The sequence below is a fragment of the Mastomys coucha genome, unplaced genomic scaffold (genome assembly GCF_008632895.1).
Source record: "Mastomys coucha isolate ucsf_1 unplaced genomic scaffold, UCSF_Mcou_1 pScaffold23, whole genome shotgun sequence".
NCBI classification, from domain to species: domain Eukaryota; kingdom Metazoa; phylum Chordata; class Mammalia; order Rodentia; family Muridae; genus Mastomys; species Mastomys coucha.
Genome location: NW_022196906.1, coordinates 67,752,132 through 67,757,226, shown reverse-complemented (window position 1 = coordinate 67,757,226; position 5,095 = coordinate 67,752,132). Strand labels below are relative to the sequence as shown.

At 45.2% G+C, this 5,095-nt stretch overlaps 1 protein-coding gene across 2 annotated transcripts in view; it reads right to left on the bottom strand.

Annotated features, from left to right (window-relative positions):
• Rab27a (RAB27A, member RAS oncogene family) overlaps positions 1-5,095 on the bottom strand; it is a 57,598-nt gene that overhangs the window by 34,965 nt on the left and 17,538 nt on the right. Inside the window, exon 1 of one of the 2 annotated variants that reach the window (XM_031344465.1) lies at positions 2,540-2,559. The exons of the other annotated variant lie outside the window; for it this stretch is intronic. The gene's annotated coding sequence lies outside the window, so the exon portion shown is untranslated. Of the gene's footprint in view, positions 1-2,539; positions 2,560-5,095 lie in introns of those variants that run through there. 2 annotated transcript variants of the gene reach the window in all.

The window sequence follows — 5,095 nt, the reverse complement described above, 5'->3', positions numbered from 1 at the left end:
AAAAAAAAAAAAAGATAGGACTTCCTTCCATTAGTGACAAGGGTAGGACCTTAGAATCCCAAGTCTCTGCCATTAGCCGTCACTAAGTCTATGTTCTAGACTTTCTCTCTACTGTACATATTTAATTACCCCCCCAACATCCATTGTCTTTAATAGATGAATCCAAAAGAATGAAAGTAAGCTTACCAAGAGGACAGGCCTGACCACACACACTCCTTACGGTGGCTAGGCAGACTCTCCTGTCACCTTTCCTATGTGGATGTGGGTTCTCAGAACTGACTGTTGGCCAGTCTACCAGCCTCTGTTTATAGACTGGGCGTGCCTGGCCTTCACTTATGCAGAACAACGCACTCACCACCACCCGCTCATTTCCATCAGCCTGTTGGACTGCAGTATGCTTTCTTGTTGTTACTGTTAGTTTCTAACTCTACTGCGTGGTAATCTGCAAATATTGCCTGCGTGACGCCAAATTTGGAGGAATTTCAGATGATCTTTGTATTATGTTTTGATTGTGGTGTATCTCAGGTAAGTACTAGCCCTTTGAATGAGAATGGCCCCCATAGGCTCATATTTAAAAGTCTGGTTCCCAGTTGGACTATTTAAGAAGTATTAGGAGGTGTGGCCTTGTTGGAGGAGGCGTGTCACAGGAGTGAGGTTTCAAACGCCTACTCCAAGACTAGTCTCTGGTTCTCTCTCTCTCTCTTTCTCTCTCCCTTTTTCTCCCCCCTCCCCTGCCTGCAACCAGTGGATCCTCTGTAGAAACCAGCCAGTGCTCTTAACCACTAACCCACCTCTCAGCTCTCCAGCCTGAGAAAAGCAGATGTTAACTTGTGACATTATTGAAACTTCTCAAACACATCTGTTTCAAGTTGAATTATCTTTCTCCAAAATTGTCGCAGGAAAGTACTAAGCTGCAGTATCTCAGGATATAACATCTTTCATAGCTAGGACTTCTAATGGAGGTAGTCGGGTGTTGAGATCAGAGGGTGAATGTGAGACCAGTCTGGTCTACAAAGCCAGTTCCCCAGGACAGCCAGGACTACATAGAGAGATTCTGTCTCAACAAGGAAAGAAAGAAAAGAAAATTTGGATTGGTAAGACAGTTTGCCTCCTCAGACTTGGAGACCTGAGTGCTAGCCCCAGAACTCACGTAAAAAGTGGGCAGGGGAGCAGACAGCTGTAATCTCAGCACTGAGGAAGCAGAGATAAGATGATCCTGGTGTGCTGGTCAGCCAGCTTCATCTCACTTATACGCTTCAGGCTCAAATGAGAGACCTTGTCTTAAAACTTAAAGTGAAAACTATAGAGGAAGATATCTGAGGTTGACCCCTGACCTCCAGAAGCACAAGCACTGGAACACACACAGAGGAAATTGAGACCCCAACATGCATAGAGGGAAGATGACAAGCAGACTCAAGAGCAGAGGTCAGGGATGGAGTCTCCCTTGACACTCTCAGGAGGACCCATCGATGCCAGCACCCTGATTTTCGGTGACAATACATTCATTCACAAGTTGGAGTGCCACCTACATCTAACTGCCCCAAAGTGCCAAAATTTACATTAGGCTCAGACTTTCCCCCCTCCGAGCTCTGAAATAGGGACCCGGCCTTTCAAACCTAACAAAATTAACCATTTCAGTGCCTGGAACTTGGCATGGCAGATCTCGAAACCATTATAAGAAAAAATAAGAATAGATGCAAACCATACCTGAGTTAGGAGAGAGCCCGCTGTGTTTTCTAACCCTTTAGCTTGGAGTTGCCAACACCACCCGACAGAATCACATCTCTTGGTCTCCAAGGTCAATTTGAGTCTAACTTACAACAAAGAAAAACAGTAAAGGCCAAACGGCCTACTTAGGAAAGTTTTTCCAAAGACTCTTTTGAAAAGCTGTCTATCCTACAGGCTTTCCAAATCAGGCTTCTCCACAGAAACCCACAATCTGGCTAATGAGTCTCAGCTGCAAGTCATATGGCTGGGCCAAGCAGTCAAGTGACTTCCCCGGGTCAGGAAGTCTTAGATCCAATCCAAGAGGTTCTCACATAGAGCAGACTTATTCACTGTGCCTGGGACTTGGGGGTGGGGGACGAGGGGGGGAGACAGTGCTAACACTCTTACTTTCCCCACCATCAAGAAAGCACATTTGCTTTCTTTTTTTTTTTTTTAAAGATTTATTATATGTAAGTACACTGTAGATGTCTTCAGACACACCAGACGAGGGCATCAGATCTCATTATGGGTGATTGTGAGCCACCATGTGGTTGCTGGGATTTGAACTCATGACCTTCCGAAGAGCAGTCGGTGCTCTTCCCTGCTGAGCCATCTCACCAGTCTGCACATTTGCTTTCTTAACTGCAGTTTCTCTACAAATGCAATATTTGATTCAAACAGACGAAAAAGCACGCGCAAGTGGCCAGCCAGAGATAAATCAGTGCCTCCACCTGTTCCAGGCCTTCAGCTCCACTGACAAAACATCCTCCAGAGGAGTCTAGCCTGACACCCACTAGCCCCTCAAAGTTCCGCTGGCCCTCAGAGTGCCTACCTTGCTCCCCTTCCTGTGGCAGACCTGCTGCCTGTCCTCAGTCTTCAGTAACTAAGACACCTCAGCGGCCCCTCCCTCTCCTCCTCTCTGATTTCCAATTGGCCACATCTTTCCTGCTTTCGCCCTCATCTGTTTAAAACTTTATTTCTGATCTGGATGGCCATGATTACACGCTTATTTGGTATTCTGGCTGCAAATGTGTCCACACCTCTGGTCCTGGGCCCCTCATGGTACTCAAATTGTTCTTTCCACAAGCACTTCCTCCATAAAACCTGGGGGGAGGGGAGAAAACTCCGTACTTCAGGCAGTTAAGAGCATACCCGGCTCTTGCAGAGGTTGTGAGCTGCTGTGTGGGTCCTGGGAATTGAATCCAGGTCCTCCACAAGAGCACATAGTGCTGTTACACAAAAAAATAAAAACAAAATTTTAAAAGTTTTTTATGTGTGTGCCTTTTTGTCGTTATGTGCATCACATGTGTGCGAGTCCCTGAGGAGGTAAGAGGAGGGTTTCAGAACTAGAATAACACGTGGTTTTGAGTGTCCCAATGTGAAGTGAACCCAGGTTCTCTACATGAGCAGAGAACACTCTTAACTATTGAGTCATCTCTCCAACCCCAAATAAATAAATGTGCGACACACACAGTTAAAAATGAAGAACAGGGCTGGTGAGATGGCTCAGCAGGGAAGAGTACTGACTGCTCTTCGGAAGGTCATGAGTTCAAATCCCAGCAACCACATGGTGGCTCACAACCACCCGTAATGAGATCTGACGCCCTCTTCTGGTGTGTCTGAAGACAGCAACAGTGTATTTACATATAATAAATAAATATTTCTGAGTTCGAGGCCAGCCTAGTCTACAGAGTGAGTTCCAGGACAGCCAGGGCTGTACAGAAAAACCCTTTCTCGAAAAAAAAAAAATAGTTATAAGTGGGATTCCCCTCCCCACAGCCATGGACACAGGAAACACGAAGCCATGCCTACATTGTTCTCAGTGCTGAGCTGCCAAAAAACATTCTTCAAGACCAAGGCCAAGACAGATGCTCACACTCACCACTGCCCTTCAGCATGGTCACAGCTGGATCAACTAGGCAAGGGAAAGAAAGGAAAGCATCCCAGTAAGAAAGGAGGAGCTGAGGATGTGCTTGCCCTGAGTTCAAGCCCCAGCACTGCAAACAATAACAAGTAAAGAATCTGTCTTTGTTGGCAATATGAGCCTATGGACAGAGAACCCCAAAGATTATACACATATGCTCATCACACACACATATACATATATACACACACACATGTCCATGCACACACATACACACATACTCTCCTATGGAAGCAACTGACTAGGAAGATGGAACCTGGGCACGGCCATGCACATTCATAATCACACACTCAGGAGCCAGAGGATTGTCATGAGTCTCAGCCTGGCCTGAGATGTAGTAAGACCCTGTCTCAAACAAACAAACAAACAAACAAAACCACAACACAACACAACAAAACCCAACAAGCAAAAGAGGAGGTGGCATTGCACTTCCTGATTTGAAACTATTACAAAACTAAGGCTAGGCAGGGTGATGCATGCCTTTAATTCCAGCACCAGGAGGCAGAGGCAGGATCTCTGTGAGTTCAAGGCTGGCCTGGTCTACAAATTGAGTTCCAGGACAGCCAGGACTACATAGAGAAACCCTGTCTCAAAAAAACAAAAACAGGGCTGGAGAGATGGCTCAGCGGTTAAGAGCACTGACTGCTCTTCCAGAGGTCCTGAGTTCAATTCCCAGCAACCACATGGTGGCTCACAATCATCTGTAATGGGATCTGATGTCCTCTTCCGGTGTGTCTGAAGACAGCAATAGTATACTCACATACATTAAATAAACAAATATTTTAAAAAAACAAAAACAAAAACAAACAAACAAAAAGAAAGAAATCCTAAAACTGTTACAAACTACAGTAATTAAAACAGAATACACTGCCATGGTACATAAGAGAGAACTCAGAAACAAACTCACACTATAGTTACTTAATTTCGAATGAGAGAGCCAAGCGCACAGAGAAAACAGACTGAGACTCTTCAACAGTGTAGAGAAAATTGGCTATACACAGGCACAAGAGTTAAACTACACAAGCATCAACTTAACATAGGATAAAGTCCTTTTTTTCCTCCCAGCAGCTCTTACTTTACAACAGCCTGATGGCTGACAGTCCACAATATTCAAATAAGAATGCAAATAAATCAGATGTTAAAGACTGACCTTCAAATGTCATCACAAAGACCCCATGTCTGCCAATGATCTCTCCAACATAAAACCACATTCATACCTCAGTGGCCACCGAAATATGCAGCATAGTGTCCTTAACTGCGGGCTGTCTGAAGCTCTCTCAGTTTTAGCTTAGCACTTTGGATCCTTTTTTTCAGGCTCTATATAGCTGTAGGGAGCTCAGTCGGGGCTGATGAGACAAGCTCGAACTGGGTATAGAATCAAAATGTGGGCAGGTAAGTCGCAACAGTGTTCACCAATAAATACAGGAGTCGGGTGGAGGTGGGGTGAGGTGGAATGGGGTTGGG